The sequence below is a fragment of the Lissotriton vulgaris genome, chromosome 7 (genome assembly GCF_964263255.1).
Source record: "Lissotriton vulgaris chromosome 7, aLisVul1.2, whole genome shotgun sequence".
NCBI lineage: Eukaryota > Metazoa > Chordata > Amphibia > Caudata > Salamandridae > Lissotriton > Lissotriton vulgaris.
The window spans coordinates 1,630,644,088-1,630,662,445 of NC_141695.1; the positions used below are offsets into that span (position 1 = coordinate 1,630,644,088).

At 47.0% G+C, this 18,358-nt stretch overlaps 1 long non-coding RNA gene across 1 annotated transcript in view; it reads left to right on the top strand.

The window, feature by feature from the left end:
• Positions 1-1,056: 1,056 nt before the first annotated feature.
• LOC147706156 (uncharacterized) overlaps positions 1,057-18,358 on the top strand; it is a 43,978-nt gene continuing 26,676 nt past the window's right edge. The window contains exon 1 of the long non-coding RNA XR_015297619.1: positions 1,057-1,231. This is a non-coding gene — a long non-coding RNA (uncharacterized LOC147706156). The remainder of the gene's footprint in view (positions 1,232-18,358) is intronic.

The following is an 18,358-nucleotide window of genomic DNA, read 5'->3' on the forward strand; positions in this document are numbered from 1 at the left end:
AGACTCGTGGTGGCACAGTGGTGGTGGATCCAGCCACCGCCGCACCTGCGTCTCGACTGCCCCATCAGTAGGTGGTCTGACCGCCCTGGGACTACTGGCGGTCAGAGGCACCAATATGCTTGGCGGGACCACCGCGGTCCCACCAAGCATGTTACGAGTTTCCTCTCCCTCAGGGTTTACATGAAGGTTTTCACAACCACATGTGGATGGATGCACACAGAGGGGCATAACATGTGCCCCCCCCCCCCCAGCCCCAGCCCCAGCCCCCCCCAAGCCCCCCCCTCCCCCGCCTTTGAAGTCCATGCAGTGCAGGAACCTTGTAGTGCGGTCCAATTTCGGTGCCACCACCGCCTTTGAAAGAGGCACCATCTCGGACCGCCACGCCACCCGCCCACCAGAGCACTGAAAAGTCGTATTCTGGAAGGTGGGCAGCAGGGACCTTCGACTGAGTGGGGAAGACGCAGCGAAACCCGCTGCGCCATTGTTCCGCCAAAAGTCGTAATCGGGCCCCATGTAACTGCTGTTCATGATGCAAGCTGAGCATTCAGGCTGAGTGAGCAGGACCGAAATGGGGCCCCCATTTTGAGCAGCTCTTGGCCACAGAGGCATGGACTTCAACAACCACCAAGAGCTCAGGAAAACCAAAACCAACACCTAGGAAGCCTTTAGCCCATCAACCCACCTTCCGTCGACCTAGCACCGACATGCCCTCCACCTCAAGAAGCTGACCTGGCCGAGGACCAACACCTACTTTTTTATCCAATCAGCATGCAACGCGACAAACAAAAGACAGTTCTACTCTTCCACACCTTGGCCGCTTTCCTACATCATGAGGCACATCTGGCAAAAGGAACAACGGCCAGGATTACATTTCACTATGAGCCATTGAACAAGCTCTTTTGTGATGCACGTCCAAATGAAACCGCTGCTGGCGGTGGCAGTTTCACTGGAGGCAGATGGGTTACGAAACATCCAGGGGAAGAAGTGAAGCCACGTGGTGACCGTCCTTACCCAGTAACCATCCAGCCCTCCCCTGGCGAGACAATAAAAAGCAGACTCGGCGAGGGTTGCACTCAAACAGATCCCAGCGCCACCATGAAGAGAGAGTGGAGCCTCGTGATCCTGATGGGAGCGTTGCTCATCCTATCGCTGTGCGGTAACTCGGAGGAAAACCCAACCCACGGCCACGATCATGATCATAAACGCACCCGACGTCCTGCAAAACCGCTACGTGAGTAATAATCTCTTTTCGTATTTATCAAAACGCTTTAGCAATTCGGGCCCTGAGGCTCGGGTGGTCTTTTTTCCACAAGTGCCGCCCTTTACGTACACAAGCCTAGCGCTTTCTGTCCGAGCTGGACTTCCCCTCTCCAAACACCTTCCTGAGTGTGTAAAATATCCCTTTATGTCACCCAAGGGAGCTGAGGACTCGGCTGATGGCCAGTCATTGTGAGCTATACACAGTGCTCACAATTTATCTCACTGCTCACTCTTTTTCCAGTGGTTAACCTCTGTTATTGAAGAAAAAAATCACCACCATGGTTTGAAATCAATATGTGGATTAAATACTTGGAATAGGCAGGGCCATTCCTTAACAAGCATTGGCAAAAGCAATAAAAACGTTTTTTTGTTGTTTTTTGTACAATGAAGGCTTTGGTGCAATGAGCAGGAGGATGTTTTATGGGTCAGGTTTTGTTCATCTCTTTCTGAGAGGGTGATTTCTTAGAGATAGAGAGTAGTCTCAGCAGAGAGGGCAAAAGATTTAAGAATCACAAGAGTCTGATTGGCCTATTACCCCCCTGAGTAGGTATATTGCATTCTGCCAGCAGTGCTTAATTTGATCAAGGGGTTGCTGGTGGGGTCCACTGACACTCATTGTGGGGGACCAGCTCTTATTTTTCCTCATCAGACATTTATAGAGAGCAATAGACGGGAAAACACACGAAGGGGAAAGGAGGAGGACGAGAAAGACGGAAAACTTGTCACAAAGGGAGAAAGCAGGAACCTGAAACAGTCAAATAAGGGGACAAGGAGTGTCTGGTAGTGGATTAAAGAGGCATGTTGTGGATTCAAGACTACACTGGCTTCCTGTTCGGTGCACAGCCATTTAATAGCATAGTTTTGACACTCATTCTTTTACAAATTAAGCACTGACTGGCAGAAAGTGCAGGAAGCTGACTGCTCCTCTCAAAGGGCTAGCACACTTTTAGAGAGACACTTATAACATTACTCAACAAAGCTGCAATACCTTGGTTCAGAGATAAGATTACTTATCAGCATTCCTCTGCACTTTAAATTCAGCAGTACCAACACTTATTAGGGGGAACGATGCGCTTTCACTGTCAGAGTATGAGCAATAAGCACTTCACGTCAGAGCTGTCAACTTTGTATGAGAAAGAACCAGCATTTCTCAAATGTGCATTGGGTGCCCCCTGTATATCTATACTTCTGTTGTGCCAGAGCGAGAATTTTGACATGGATGACCCCCCCCCCATCCAGTTGATACCCATAAGCCGAAAACGTCATATGATATACCAGGGCCAACATCTCAAGACCCTCATGGGTGATGCAGCCATGCTCTACAAATCCTGATTGATAAATTGATTGGTTTCTTGAGAATTCTGGCATGGATTGCATTACATACGTATGCCATATGTGGGCCATATGCTAACAATGACTTCCAGGTTGTCAAGTTCAGCTTTGCGTCATGGATACTTGCCCCCCATGCTTCATAGTTGTCTTCTCTAATGCAAAGATTTACCTCCAGTATTAGTGCCTCATTTTGCCAGAAGTGTGTCCTATGGCAAGAATTGCCCATTGTGTGACAATGCCGGCATTTTGCCATGGGTGCCTTTTAAGGCAAGATTTATGTACCATAAGAGACCACCAGCATTTTGCCATGTGTACACAGCATGCCAAGAGTTACTTCCAACCAACAACCACCAGCATTTTGCCGTAAGTGTCCGTTAGGTCCTGTATACTGGCACCAGCATTTACCATGGACGCCCTTTATGCAAAGAATTATCTCCAATGTGCCAACATTTTGCCATGTGTATCTCTTAAGCCAAGAATGATGCCCAGTATGCCAGTAGTAGCATTTTGTCATGAGTTCCCCTTATGCTAAGAATTACATCTACTATGGCGGTGCCCGCATTTTGCAACGGTGTCCGATATGTCAATAATTCCATCTAGGGACCATTTTACCACAAATGCCCCTTGTGAAAACGTTTTCCTCTGAAATGACATTCTGCCATGGGTGTCAGGAATTACCTCCTGCATGCTAGGCTCAGTGGCAGACTCACAAGCATAACACTCACACCATCCCTCATTCATGCTCACTCACATCCCCACTCAACCAGGCAGTTTTATTTATTTACTGCATCAGGCTTCAATGAGGGTTGTCATTTTTTACTTATTATACCAGTAACTATTCAAAACCTGTATAATAAACGGTTTGACGTTTGTAGGGTTCATGCAAAAATGTGCACAATATATAGGCACACATAGTACGATTATACATATATGCAGACAACTTAAGCCTAAGTGCCTGCTTTTGAGTTTGGCAGTCCGATGGACCACCAAACCCAGCGGGGTGGTGTGGCAACTGCGGCACAGGCTGTCCGACCTCTGTATTCTGACTTTGGCAGTCGGACTACCATAGGACTGCTGCTACCACCAAGGATCCGCGATCCCTGGCAGTTTTGCAGCAGTCTGAGGACACAATATGCTGGTGGTGCAGCTGCTGCACCACAAAGTATATTATGAGTTTCTTCGCTGCCCTCCTTTTCGTGATGGTGAGCCCGCAGTGAAAAGGGGGGTGGTGAGGAAACTAAGGGCCCTATAGGTCCACCTGGTGTCCCAGTGCACATGGATGCATGCATCGGGCACACGGTGTGCCCTCCTGTCTTTCTGCACCCCCAGTCCTTGCACAGCAAAGACTTTACAGTTCATGTGCTGGAATACGCTGTGGCGGTCACAATTTGCTGCCTTTCTAAAGCTCTCCTATGAGTCTTAGAAAGGAAACACCATTGGCCAGCTGCTGCAGGGCCACCTGCCCGGATTACAACTTGTAATCCAGAAGGCGGTCGGCGGTGGAGTTTGGAAGCGGGGGCGGGACAGCGGCGTGCCACCCCTCTCCCATACCGCCAAACTCATAATCATGCCCTAAGTGATAAGCCAATGATTAAATGACTGGGCTTGAGACACTATAGAGTTAGGTTTCTCCTCCGTACCCCTACCAATTGCTGAAGATTTCACTTAAGACCCACAATATTGGGTGAATGGCTGTTGTCAGTAAAGAAGCTCTGGACTCTGATAGAGTGACATGGTAAACATATTGACATCATGTGCTGGTTGTGTCAAGTTCCACCAAGAAACAAGTGAACTGATTTGTACTGTTTTTAGGAGGTTGAGAAATAAGGAGTAGCCTCTTGATATCATCTTAGGTGACTCAAAGACCAAAATATAAAAAGGTCTCAGCATCCCAAAAATAATAAGGCTTTAGGCTATCTACACAGGATACCACTGATCTGATGTCACCAAAGGATTTGAGGACATCAGATCTCATGTCGCATTAAAATACTGGGACTTTGCAATTTCTTTTTGGTGAACTGAATGTTATTTGCCGCTTTAGGCTATCTACACAGGATACCACTGATGTGACGTCACCAGAGGATTCGAAGAAATTATATCTCATGTCGCATAAGAATTCTGGGACTTTGCAATTTCTTTTTGGTGAACTGAATGTTATTTGCAGCAGCAAACATAAATGTTCATATCCAGGATATAATTTCAAAATTCATTCTTGTATTTTGTTCAGGTGTACCAAATAGAAATATATGTTTTGTACCATAAAGCCGAAGTTACAGTTGCACCCTGGGCAATATTCAGGCCCATTATATCTCTGCCTAGCTGATTTCTCAATCACCATTCAGTGTTTATAAAATACAATGTCCAATTAAGTAGTACAAATATCAATTGTTAATGGATTAAGGTGTAGAATAAAATAATCCTGTTTACACTCATCATTGCTTAATCATTCTGCCTTTTGTTCAAGAGGAATTCTCTTCAAGTGTTGACTTGTATTCAATGGAGACAATGGAGGCCCTGTTCTGTCAACAAGTAAACAATCCTGCTCTTAAGAAACTACTTATCCTCTTTAAACCTTCCTAGCACCCCTTTCCTAGTTCCCCCCTCCACATGCTCCAGATCGGAACTAATGTCAGCCAGGACCTGAAGAATGTCCAGTGACAAACATCTACAGGGCTGAAACGTCATGTCCAAATACTTAAATACCTATGTCACCTGGCAATAACCTGACGGTATACAGGAATGTACTATGAGTCACATGATGTGGTCCCTGATAGAGCAAAGGAGTAAAAATAAGCATTAAACAAACTATTGAACTAAAGAGGGCAAAATCAAAGATCAACTCCATCTAACCAGTGAATAACACAATCAGGGACAAACTGCACCACAATTCTACTCTTTTCCCACTTTAAAGCAAAGACATTTGCATAAAGGATCAGCGGCAGCTTGTTGATAATTGTCTATGTATTCATGCTGGAGAGAGAAACCCAGTGCTTAATTTGTAAAAGAATAAATGCTGGGCCCAAATGTTTCTCAGTTGCTGCAGGTTGCTGCTAAATATAGGGTTACTGAGTACCAAGATTTTTAGTCTTGATGTTACTACATGCTTTTTTCACCCACCAACACACTCTCCCTGGCCGCTTGCCTCACTCTTGCAGGATATTTTTCATCCCTTCTTTCTACCTTTGTCATTGATTTTTCATCTACCTCTTTTTTACCCCATTTGCTGCCTTTTCTCTCTTGTTCAATGTCAAAAGACTGACAATAAAAAATAAGTCCTGGTTCCTTAAGAAAGCTTTCAGCCCCTTACACCTGCAAGCACCAGCACAAATTAAGCATTGGGTAAGCCCCATCCTTGAGCCCCTTCTGCGCATGACAACATAGATGTTCATGAAAACCTGTCCAAGAAGAAATTCCATATGCCAAGGTTGAGTTTCAGCACACCTTAGGAGGCTTGCTACACATTTTGTGGGATATTACCAATTGAATGTACTGATACTTTTGAAACTGGATGCTACATCTTTAATCGGAGAGTATCACAACTTCTCGGCATGGCTAATGTGCCTTGAAACTACCTGGTGCTAGAATTTTACAATCCAGCTTATACATTCTTAATGAAACAGAACAGAACAGAACCGGAACTTCTAAGCAGCACAAAAAACAGTGAGGTGTAGGTAGTGCAGTGGTTGGGGTTCAAGTGGTGAAAAGAAAGAAGACAAAACACAATCTTACAATCCGAAACTCAGGGGCATATTCTCAAGGACTCATCACCGAGTTAGAGGCACTTTATCGCAGCCAAAATGGTGATAAATGTATCACGCTATTCACAAGCTGATGCTAACAGCCGATATCAACAGTTTACCTGCCATATCAGACGCAAATACATCGCCACAGATGACACCAGCAACTAACGCTAATGATATGCAGTGTAGGCGTTCCAGTGCAAAAAGCAGCGACAACACCACTTCGCAACATTCTGAACGACCAGCCAGATAGGCGATTAGATCACAAATCATGAGATACGGCACGTTAGCAGCTGGGATTTAACACCTGCTCTTACCTGGTGTAAAGTTTGACGACCACCTGCACCATAAAAGGGAGCCCAGCCCAGGGCCACACCTGAAGAACAACAGATGCCATGGAGCTACTAATCATGCAGCTCCGAACCCCAAGAGGGCCACAACACCCACCGCCCCCACCCCCAGGCCCACCCCCGCATCCCTCCCCCGGACTTCCACAGAGTCAACACAGACAAAGACAGCGGACCTTCAGAAAATGCTCCAGCCTCACAGACTTAACACCAGAGGATGTCATTGCCCACTATAGGCTCAAAAGAACAACCATCCTCCGCATCCTGAACACCATTGCCCACAGGCTGACGGTACTATCACAGCGGACAACCAACATCCCTCCGCAGACAAAGCTGCTGGCTGTGCGGCATCTATTAGCCTCTGGTACCTTCCAACCAACAACTGCCAGAGTCTAAGGAGTCTCACAGCCTGCCCTATCAAAGTTCATCACAACTGTCTTGGATGCCATCATCAGCTTGGTATCCCCGCACCTTCATTTCCCCAACACTGCGCAGGAAAAGCTAGCAACCAAACAAGGCTTCTACACCATAGCTGGCTTATCCGCACGTGTTGGGGGCAATTGACTGCACACATGTCCTTCTTGTGCCCCCTGCTGACACTGCACACAATTACCGCAACAGAAAGCACACTCATTCAATCAATGTGCAGGCAATGGTGGACCACCGGGGTCTCTTCACCAATGCCGTCGCCAACTACCCCGGCAGTGTGCATGATTCCTACATCTTCCAATAGTCCATCATCAACCAGCACTTCCAGGATGGCACCTACGGAAATGCACTGCTTGTTGGTAAGTACCAAATGAATAGACTACACACCTCAACTCCACAATCATGCAACTCATAACTGTGGGAATGCACATGTTACAAATTCACATACAACATGCTAAACAACATGCCCCCCTACCAGACACGACAGCACAACTTACTGTGGTAACCTGGGTTAGCCATGTACATAAGCCATCAACGGCATGGCACTTCAGCCGCACAATAGCAGATTATGGGTAGAGGTGGGAACCAGGCATGTGCAAAGGAGACAAGTGACCCATGAATGAGCATGTACACAATGCCAAGTGTGGCGTGGATGTGCTGGCCAGACGGGAAACAGTGTTTACAACGCTGTCAATACCACACGGGTAGGTTACAACGCAGATATTACATTGTCTGCGTTGTTACCACGCATGGCATTACATCGCAAGTCGTTTCTACGACTTGCACTAGATGGAGAGCAACACCAAGGAATGTGTTGGATTTTAAACACAACACATTTTCTACTGCTGCGCTAACTGGAGTAGGAATAGTAATTTATACTATTCCTAAGTCCAGCGCGCCATCGAGTGCAAGTCATAGAAACGTCTTGCGGTGTAAAGCCATGCGTGGTAACAACGCAGACGATGTAACGTCTGCATTGTACCCGACTGTGTGGTAATGTATGGCATAGTAACATCATACATTCTGATTATATTGCTGGTGTTTGGAGTGCAGTGGACAGTGTAAGCAACCATATTACCTCAGCCAGTGGGGAAGATCGCGGAAATGTTGCTTGTTACGTCCCCCCTTGTAAATGTGAGCGGAGTGGGCTGGCCCGGCATACGCCAGGCTAGCGTAGGGGTGTGAATAAAAAGCACATAGCTGTGGGCGTGGTTCTCTTCTGGAATGGCCAACGTGTCTGCCAGGGCAGCACCTCTCACCCGCCATAAGGCTGACACCTTGAGCGGTGGTGCCTGCGATCCTGAGCGCCTGCTGCACCACAGGCCGCTGGTCTCCAGACCCGTCTTGCCCACCCCTGCGCATCCAGGCCTCACTGGTCACCTGCTGACACAGGCGTGTGTCAAAGAGGGCCCACCACGTGCCGGTGCAAGCTCCAAGCCCGAGGCCTACGACTGTGGCAGCCTCCTCAGACCAGGCCCCCGGCACTCCTTTCTCGTTGACGTACTCCACCACTTCCTCAGGCCTACACTGCAGTCTAGTTGGTCACTCATTTGGAACTGAGTCTTGATATCATGATGGTCGAGTTCATATGTTCATGGGACGTTTGATATCACTGTACTTCCTCAATGTGGTGCCCCCAACTCTGTGTATAGCATTCCAATGGCACGTGTCTGTGGTCCATTGCTGACTACTGCCTTTGGCCTACACTGCGGTCAAGTAGGTTACACATTTGGAACTGAGTCTTAATTTCTCAATGGCAGAGTACATATCATTGTACGCAAGGAGAGGAGTAAGAGGAAGACGCGGTTCAGTCTGGAAGAAAAAAGGATCATCGTTACGGAGGTGATCGAACACTACCAACAACTGCTCTAGTGCCATCAACTCTGTGCATTGCTAGCCAACAACATGTGGCAGTGGGCCCTTGCTGAACGCTGCCTCCGGCCTACACTGCGGCCAAGTAGGTCTCACATTGGTAACTGAGTCTTGATTTATTTATGGCAGAGTTTATATGATTTTACAGGCCTCATCGCAGACTGCATCCCCTTTCAGCTTTGGTGCCACTAACTCTGTGCCCCGAAATTCATGGACACTCTCAGGTTGAACTTTGGTGGCGTCTGAGTCTATGGCCTGGGGATTGTCTTCAACATCATGTAGCTGATACTGACGTGGTGGTAAAAATGAGCCTGTAGCATTCATCTACTCCATATTGCCTGTTTCTGCTTGGTTCTGCCCTCTGCATCATGCCCTGGAAGAACACCTTCCATTGTCCCCCGAAACACTACACGACATTCTCCTTGGACATCGACGAGGATCCACTCAGCTCTTGTGTCCCTAAGTGCATCCGGGGCCACTAACTCTGTGCAGCTCAAGTCATGGAACCTTGCTGTTTGAACTTTGAACTTCTGATTGTCTGATCACTGTTGTAGTTGTTTCCATCACCAACAACCCCCTGAGTGATGGCTTACACTCACCCCACACCCATCCATCACAGGCATCACTGGACATTTGACCCTGGCAATAAAAGGGGCTGGGCGCACTTGCCCATAGCCAGTCCCCCAAACTATCTAAGTGTGTTTGTGTGGTCATTATGTATGCATGAGGGCCCCGGGCCCTACCACATTACATTGTGCTGAGTACAGCGGATGCAACCATGTCACCTCAGGTAGTGGGGTAGTCCTGAGACATGTAGCTGTGTCGTAACCCCCTGTAAGCGTAAGCGAAGTGGACTGGCGTACGAAAGTCCAGCGTAGGGATGTGGTTCATCAACCCGGGGCTCTGGGCATGGTTGAGTTTTGCCCTTGCCAAGGAAGTAACCAATGCATGTGTCTCTGTTGTAGTGTCGGCGCCACCCGTGCCGCAATGGACAATGTTGCAATGTAGTATGCCCACTAAGTGCGGGCTCGGCCAAAGGGTTAATTGAAGCAGCACAAGCCTGCTCGGGGTCCGTGATCATACATGCCAACTGTTGTGTGTGTCACTATTACTGCAGCATAAGCCAAAGGTCTACCCTCAACCGCATCGCAAGTTCAGACAGCCATGAACTCTACATCTGTGTCCGCCCTACACTTACCAAAGGCCTACACATACGTGGCGGCCCACCTTCAATGCACAACATCACAGTATCGTTGTCAGGCTTGTGGACATGCGCACACAGGTATGAAAATGGTGTGCCCTAGGAGTGCAAGTGATGAAACCGTGCTGCGCACAATAGTAGTAAGGCTCGGGGGGAGGGAGGATAGAAGTGAGGCTACATAATGCACATTGATGTCGCTCCTTTGCTACAAGCAGTACATGTCAAACAGGAATCACTACGTCACACATATCACACACCTATGAACCAGTGACCCTGCCAACACATCATGCAGAACCAACTATTGACTCATGTCTCTCTGCACCGTCACAGGTGATCAAGGATATGCACTCTGCCCGTGAATGATGACACCCCTCCAAGCCCGGAACACACCGGCCCAGAGTTAGTACAAGTGGCCCACACACACACCAGCGGCATCGTGGAATGCACATTTGGCGTCTTGAAGTCACGTTTCAGGTGCCTGGACATCACAGGTGGAAGGCTCCTGTACAGCCCAGACATTGTGTGCAAGATGATTGTTCATGCTCATCTTCGTCCTCTGACGTTTCATGTGCCTTACCAGTGAGTGGTGGTGTTTGGTCTGCAGCACTGTGTGACTGACACATCAGGGGCCGGAGATGTGGATATAGAAGTAGCAGCAGCATTCATCTGTGCAATGTCTTGTGGCCTCACTCCCATGATGAGGATCTGCAGGGCATGGAAGATCCCATCTACAGCTTTCTCTTGTGCAGCTGTGGTAGCCATTCTTTGCGCCTGCATCCACTCCATGTTCTCCATAACCCTCCTTATGTTTCCCAAATCACAAATTACATGTCTGTAGCCACTCTGACTAGACGGTTGTTGTTTCCGAGTCATGACTCCAGCGAAGCCAGACATGAATTGTTTGAGGGCATGATGTGGTTGTCCGTTAGGGAGTGTGAGTGGTCCTGATGGGCCTTAGACACCCATGTTTAGCATTTAGTTTGGCTGCCATGCGGTCGAATCCCACCGCACCTGTTCAGCCATCTCCTTCTGACGGTCTCACACACGGCCCTGTAACGCTGGGGTGGTGTGGAGTGCCAAAAAACGATGGATTTAGGCCCAGATCTCTGCACATGGGTGAATGTATGACATTGCTCTGCATTCTGTCCATCAACTGTGGTTTTTGCATTTGTCACCCCGAGTGGTATGGGTATGCTCAGACGTGAGTCCCATGCTCTCCACACCACTGGATTCAAGCAAGCCAGGCTGAAGACGGCTGTAATGCCAGAAACCGTTCCTCAGAAGCTTGTTTCAGGTCCAGGGAAGGCATGGCTTGGCATTTCGGGCTGGACTGTTCCCATGAGGCACAGGGTCAGACTGATTTGCATATGGCCATGTCTGAACTGGGGTGGTGTGGAGTGCAAAAAAACAATGGATTTAGGCCCAGATCTCGGTACTGGGGTGAATGTATGACATTGTTCTGCATTCTGTCCATCAACTGTGGTTTTTGCATGGATTGTTTGAGGGCATGATGTGGGTGTCCGTTAGGGAGTGTGAGTGGTCCTTATGGGCAGTACAGAACAAAGGGTGGCTGGGTAGTGTTTGCGCAATTGCAACTAATATAGTGAGATGGCTCGAGGGAACAGGGGAAAGCGGCAACCTGCGTCCCCAAGGAGAATCTTCTGTGGAATCAGAGGATTCGAAAGCAAAGGGTAGATAGTTCCCGAGCACAAAAGGTCTTCATAAAGTCTTTAGAGAAAATAAAAGTACTTTCAATAGTCCAAAAAGTCAATTCCTTTTTTTATTTTCCTTCATCTTTTCTCGTCATACATCAGAGAATTCTTCGTAAATATTCATCAAATTCACATCAACGTAGCCAATGGAAAAACCAATGCCAACACGTGTTTCGTCATGGGGCACAATCTCCTTCTTCAGGGCATATAAATCAAAAAGAATGCATCAACAGTCTATAATGCCAATTCCAGAGGTCAATAACTTTCCAAATAGAAGGTGAGAACTGCATCCATTCCTATTTTGAAGTTCTTCATATAAGTAATAGTTTAGTCGATATTCTCGGAGAGTACTCCCTGCCACATCAAACGGGGTCCATATTCATTATACACCCATGTTCAGCATTTAGTTTGGCTGCCATGAGGTCGAATCCCACGGCACCTGTTCAGCCATCTCCTTCTGGCGGTCTCAAACATGGCCCTGTAACGCTATGTGTTCTTCGATGAGGTGCTGGGAACCAGATGAGGTGCTGTGTGCTTCCTGCTGTGTGGTCTGCGCAGGTGGTGAGCTCACCTCGATGATGCTGGACTGCCCTGCTACTGGAGGTGGGATGCGGAGGTTGTCCATGAATCGTTGGAGTTTGTCGTAGTTGTTGTCCTGGGGGTCGTCTCCATCATCACTGAGGTGATGTAGGGTGTGCTCTGCAGGAGGTGTTGATTATCCCTCTGCAATGTAAAGGGGAGATGCAGTTTCACAGTGGGTTTCCCCGAGGTTGTACTCGTACATTGTCATCTCACAGTTTTTTTCTCTGCTTTTATGGTGCATTTTCCCACATGGTGCATGGGACTTGCAGGCCTGTCGCTGGTTATCGCTGATTTTTGTATCGCGGGTTGTGACATTGCCACTTTTTTTGCGTTCATGTTTTGCATTTTTTAGGCGTCGCGTTGATTTTAACGCGGTCGATGCGTTATCGTGAGACTATCCACTGTGTTAAGAATACAACGTTAACACAGCTTTATTTTCCCACGATGGACTGCAATGTGAAGAGTTGCGTTAAGCTAATTTTGCGATGATTATCACACGTTCTTGAGAATATCCCCTCAGTCTTGTAGCATGCTCTTATGTTAACTACCTTTAATTAAGGATTCTAACTTATTAATGGGAAATAACACAGTCGTAAGAATCATACTTTCATGGTGATTTAGACTGGTGATCGTTTACTTGTGACAGGCTTTGCGATTAACCATGAATAAATGGAATCCTTACTTCCCTATTGCAGTCTCATGTGCAGTGCAGTCCACTCTCCTCCGCTGATCTCGTTGTTTACAGCTTAAACTCAGATCTTTTCATGAATGGTGGCAAACAAACCTGCATCAATTTCCTTATCCCGACGATGGCCAATGGGGTTTAAATAGCTCCACGTCTCTGTACCTTCAGATTATTCAAAGAATGTTCATAAGTATGTGCATCTTAAGACCGACGGTCCTAGAGTAAAACTGGGCTTTTCACGTCTTTTGCTTTTATCATCATTCTTTCACTCACTCTAACACCAACTAGTAAGCCACCAGCCCCTCAGGGATGTTTGCCATCACATTGTTCTTCATGTTTTGGGACATATTGTTTATACTCAGGTGAGCATTTATCAATAAAGTAAGCTTACCAGGATCTTAAAAAGTTATGCTGACTACTTGCTTACTGAGGACTGATTCTGATATCAGTGCATAGTGAATGACCATTGTTTCAAGTCAATTTCCAAACTCCACTTTCTTTTATATCTCTATGAGTGACATTGTTATGGTCTGTTTAACAACATTCTATATGGAATACGGAGCCTAAGCAATTCCCTCTTTCTCCCCCTTGTTTTGTTGATACGGAGATGACCCATCTTTTAACATATATTAGACTTTACTTTTCAAGGGGCAGCTCCAGAATACCTCAGCACCACTGTTGTTGCCTTATTTTGGCTGTACCTGATTTCTTTTAGCTCGGATGGTATCCTTTTGTGGACAAAACCTGAAAGTTCTTTCCAGTCTCAGCAAAGAGAACAGTTTTTTAAAGTGGTATGCTGCACACAAGGGTACATCAGTGCAAGCGCTGATGTTACCTCTAGAAGGCTACATCCAATTCTGCTGCTGATGTGAGCAATCTCTCCATATTAAAGCTCCTTAGAGTGTGCTTGAGTAACATGTGGTGAAAGGCTCTGAGGACTTGGTCCTCGAATGGCACATCAGTGGTCTGAAGTCGCTTTTCATTCGTCACAAAGTGCCAGTACGGTAACCATCCTTTACAAAGACTGCGTTACAATGCAGTCCATAACCCCGCACTTTTTACTCCGCAAAAACTTTTACAACGCAGGGCTTTACACCGCAAACCATTGCAACGCATTCCCCATTACAGGGCCCCAGTGAAGTTAGAAATAAAATTATGTTGTAATGGCTAATGCGTTGTAATGGAATGCATTGTAAAGCCCTGCGTTGTAAAAGATTTTGCGGAGTATAAAGTGAGGTGTAATGGCGCACGTTGTAAACGCATGCAGACTAAAGAGACATATTCTGCCAGCACCATCTTTAGGTTATCCCACATACCCTCAAGTCATAGTTTTAACTATCAGTAGCAATACCTCTTGCCAACAGCTGTCTGCAGCACCGCCCAGTGGACCTGTGGAATTCAGCTAAGGTGGGACTGGTTGGTCCATCGAACTCATTCATATTTACTGAAAAACCTACTAAGGTATACATACTGGTGTGGTGATAACTACTAATGATATTTTCTGATAGAGGGAAAAGGGATAGAAGACACATCAATGATGTAAAAGTGTGAAAAAGGAGAATAAGAGAACTTTAAGTACGCTAAATTTATTGGTGCTAACACTCAAGTGAGCTTAATCACCATATGGCTGGCAAACGCTGCAGCAGAAAATTATGTCCACAATGTTTCTGGCCAAAGTCTAGATTGGCACACAAGGCTATCTGGTAGGAATTTGCCTTCTAACACTAGCTCATGATCCTCCAGAGCCTTAACACAAGGAACCCTGGCATAGGCTGTTCACCAAAAATAGGCAACTGAGAATTTATGGCTACATTGTTGCACTTACTTTTAGCTAAGTTGGAAAGAAAACAGAATGAAGGAGCACTTTGAGGCCAAGAGGAGCTAATTTATGTTCAGAAGACCAACAGTCAGCTTGGTTGTCAATTTGCAAGCAACATTCCTGTGGCCTGTCATCGAGGGTCATCGGCTGGTTTCGGATGAAGTGATGGCAGGCAGAAGTGTGTTGGAGTTAAGGAGTGGAAATGTAGCCCTTGTAGCACCATAAGGCTACATGCATCTACACTGCTGTCTAGACCATTGCCCGCAATAACAAAGCAGTGATAAGAAAAAATGAGAGTTGAGGGCTTCAGGTTGGATCATAGTGAAAGTGATCTACTGACTGCACCGCACTGAGTATCCCCTGCTTCGCACTGCTGGCTTGATCTCACCGACGCCGCTGGACACCATCACCGAGCAGCTGATTGCACCGCAACCTGGGGGCGCCACAAGCCGCATCGCTCCACTTCACACCATAGCCCCGACGCCGCCAACGCAAGCCCTCCTGATTTCAACCTTACAGAGTTCGATCTGCAACGCGTGTGACTTCAAGGGCCTGACGACTTCTCCACCAAATTTCAGAACCAATGTCAGCTGACCCCAGCACTTCCGAGCTCATCGCAAGGGCCCCAATGCACTACATTTTCAAGGTACTGTTTGTGGGTCTTCCCGACACCGTAGTTGAGCCTCAACTTTGCAGTCGGCCTGAACTGTTGGATTTGTTTTTTCATGATGCCATAATAGCCCCGGACGGAACTATCATCATCAAGGATCTGTATTTAAAGTCTATTTTTGCATTATTCACATTTTGATAACTGTTTGCTGCTTTTGAATTGTTCTGGTCTTGTTTTACACAGATACATATTGGCTATGTTTCTAATACTGGTGTGGTATCTTTTTGTAATGTTTTCACTGTATTACTGTGTGTTATGTGCAAATGCTTTACACATTGCCTCGGGGATAAGCCTGACTGCTCATGCCAAGCTAGCAAGAGGGTGAGCAGGGGTTATTTTAGAAGTGTAACTAGAAGGAAGAGTGCCTACTTGGTTAAGGTGCATACCTCTGCCAGCTAGAGACCCCCATTTCGAACACAAGCCCCATAGGATATAATGCACTTGTGAATAAGCGTATGGATAACCGTAATGTTTGTGATGGAGTAATAACCAAGCCACCAAACTCAAAATCAGGCCCTTTGTGATACAATTGAACATAGAGACCGCATGAGAGTGGAAAGCGAAGAGTCTGTGAGCAAGAAGAGAGAGCAAAGAATTTGATCATAAGATACAGATTGATGTTGTGTGAGAGAAGAGTGCAGAGACTTTAAGAGAGGTGAAGGCAAATAATGTCAGCAAAGACACAGCAAAAACTGTTTGAGATAGAGAAGAGGAGTGAGGGTAGAGAATGTGCAAGGAGGAGATGCAGCAACCGTGCAAGAAGCAAGAGAGCAGTGTCTGTGCGAGAAGAGTGGGTTGATAATATTAGAGGGAAGCTGTGGGATACTATGAGAAAAGATGATACCAAGTCTCTGTGTGAGAAATGGGATGTCAGAGTCTATGTGAGCAAATAAAGGGCAGTGAAGTCAAAGAAAGAAGAAGGCAGAGAATGTGAAAGAGGCATGGGCACAAATTGGGAAAGAAAGAAGAACAGGTTTTGAGAGAAGTGAGGGCTGGAACTGTATGAATAAGGAAGGATCACAGAATGTATGAGGTGGAAACTGAAACTGTGAGACCTTGTGAGAGAGGGGTACGCAGATATGAGGAAGAGCCATTAAGAGAGACAAGAGTTCAAAGACTTTTAGAGTGGTGAGGACAGGGTCTTTATGAGTAACAACAGTATACTGAGAGTGTGAGAGCAGAGGGCAAGGCTATGTGAAAGACAGTAGTAAATATGAGACAGGGGATGGAGTCCAGTGTGAGACACCAGAGGGTATTGATTGTGCAAGAGAAGAAATGAGAGTGACTGTGAAAGTGACATTGGAGAATGCAAAAGTGTTCAGCCCATCTGACCCCAGTGAGTGGAGTGCAACAAGCCCCACCTTAGACAGGATAAAAGAAATGGCTAGAAGGAGGGCTTCAAATTGTGTGTGCCCCCTGGGGGCGGTGGTTGTATTCCCAGGGGGTCGCAAATGCCTCAGCAAGTACTTGTAAATGAAAATGGTTTGGAAACCATAGCTTGTTTAATTGGCATGTTTCCAGACGGCAGAAGAGATAGACTGGCACTCAGGGCTGCGCATATTGTTAGTGCCGGTGCAGTTAAATAAAAAGTCCCCCATAAATGATCTCTTAAGCCAGAGCCGCCTATGCTCAGCCTTGCCCCTCCCGCAGTCCTTGCCACAAAGTTTTGAAGGGGGACCCAACTTCAACAAGCATTTGCACTGCAATAGGTCTCGCATTAGGAAAGTGTGAGCTATTGGTATTGTACATGACATTTGTTTTTAATATGTGTTGGCTTTGAAAATATATAAATTAATAGCATTGTTATTCACAACGCAAGCCAATAGCTTACACTTTCTAATGCGAGTTGTATTGGCTATGGCAATGCTTGTTGGTAGCAAGCAAGAACAGTGCTGTTGTGGTGCTGAGTGATGCTGTTGTGGTGCTGAGTGATGATGTGGTTGGGCTGAGTGATGTGGTGATGTATTAGAGTGATGTGGTGGTGTCCCAGAGTGATGTGGTGGTGTATTAGAGTGATGTTGTGGTGTCCCTGAGTGATGTGGTGGTGTTCCTGAGTGATGTGTTGGTGTTCCTGAGTGATGTGTTGGTGTCTGTGAGTGATGTGGTGGTGTCCCTGAGTGATGTGATGGTGCCCCTAAGTGATGTGGTGGTGCCCCTGAGTGATGTGGTGGTGCCCCTGAGTGATGTGGTGGTGTCCCTGAGTGATGTGGTGGTGTCCTTGAGTGATGTGGTGGTGTCCCTGAGTGATGTGGTTGTGTCCTAGAGTGATGTGGTTGTGTCCTAGAGTGATGTGGTGGTGTCCTAGAGTGATATGGTGGTGTCCCTGAGTGATGTGGTGGTGTTTTGTGGCGTTCAGCAGTGTGAGGTGTGCAGCAGTGTGTGGCGTGCAGCAGTGTGAGGCATGCAGCAGTGTGTGGCGTGCAGCAGTGTGCGACGCGCAGCAGTGTGAGTAATGCAGCAGTGTGCATCAGTGTGGGGCATGCAGCAGTGTGAGGCGTGCAGCAGTGTGAGGTGTGCAGCAGTGTGCAGCATGCAGCAGTGTGAGTAATGCAGCAGTGTGCAGCAGTGTGAGGCGTGCAGAAGTGTGAGGCATGCAGCAGTGTGAGGCGTGCAGCAGTGTGTGACGTGCAGTAGTGTGCGGTATGCAGCAGTGTGTGGCATGCAGCAGTGTGTCTTGCAGCAGTGTGAAGCATGCAGCAGTGAGGCGTG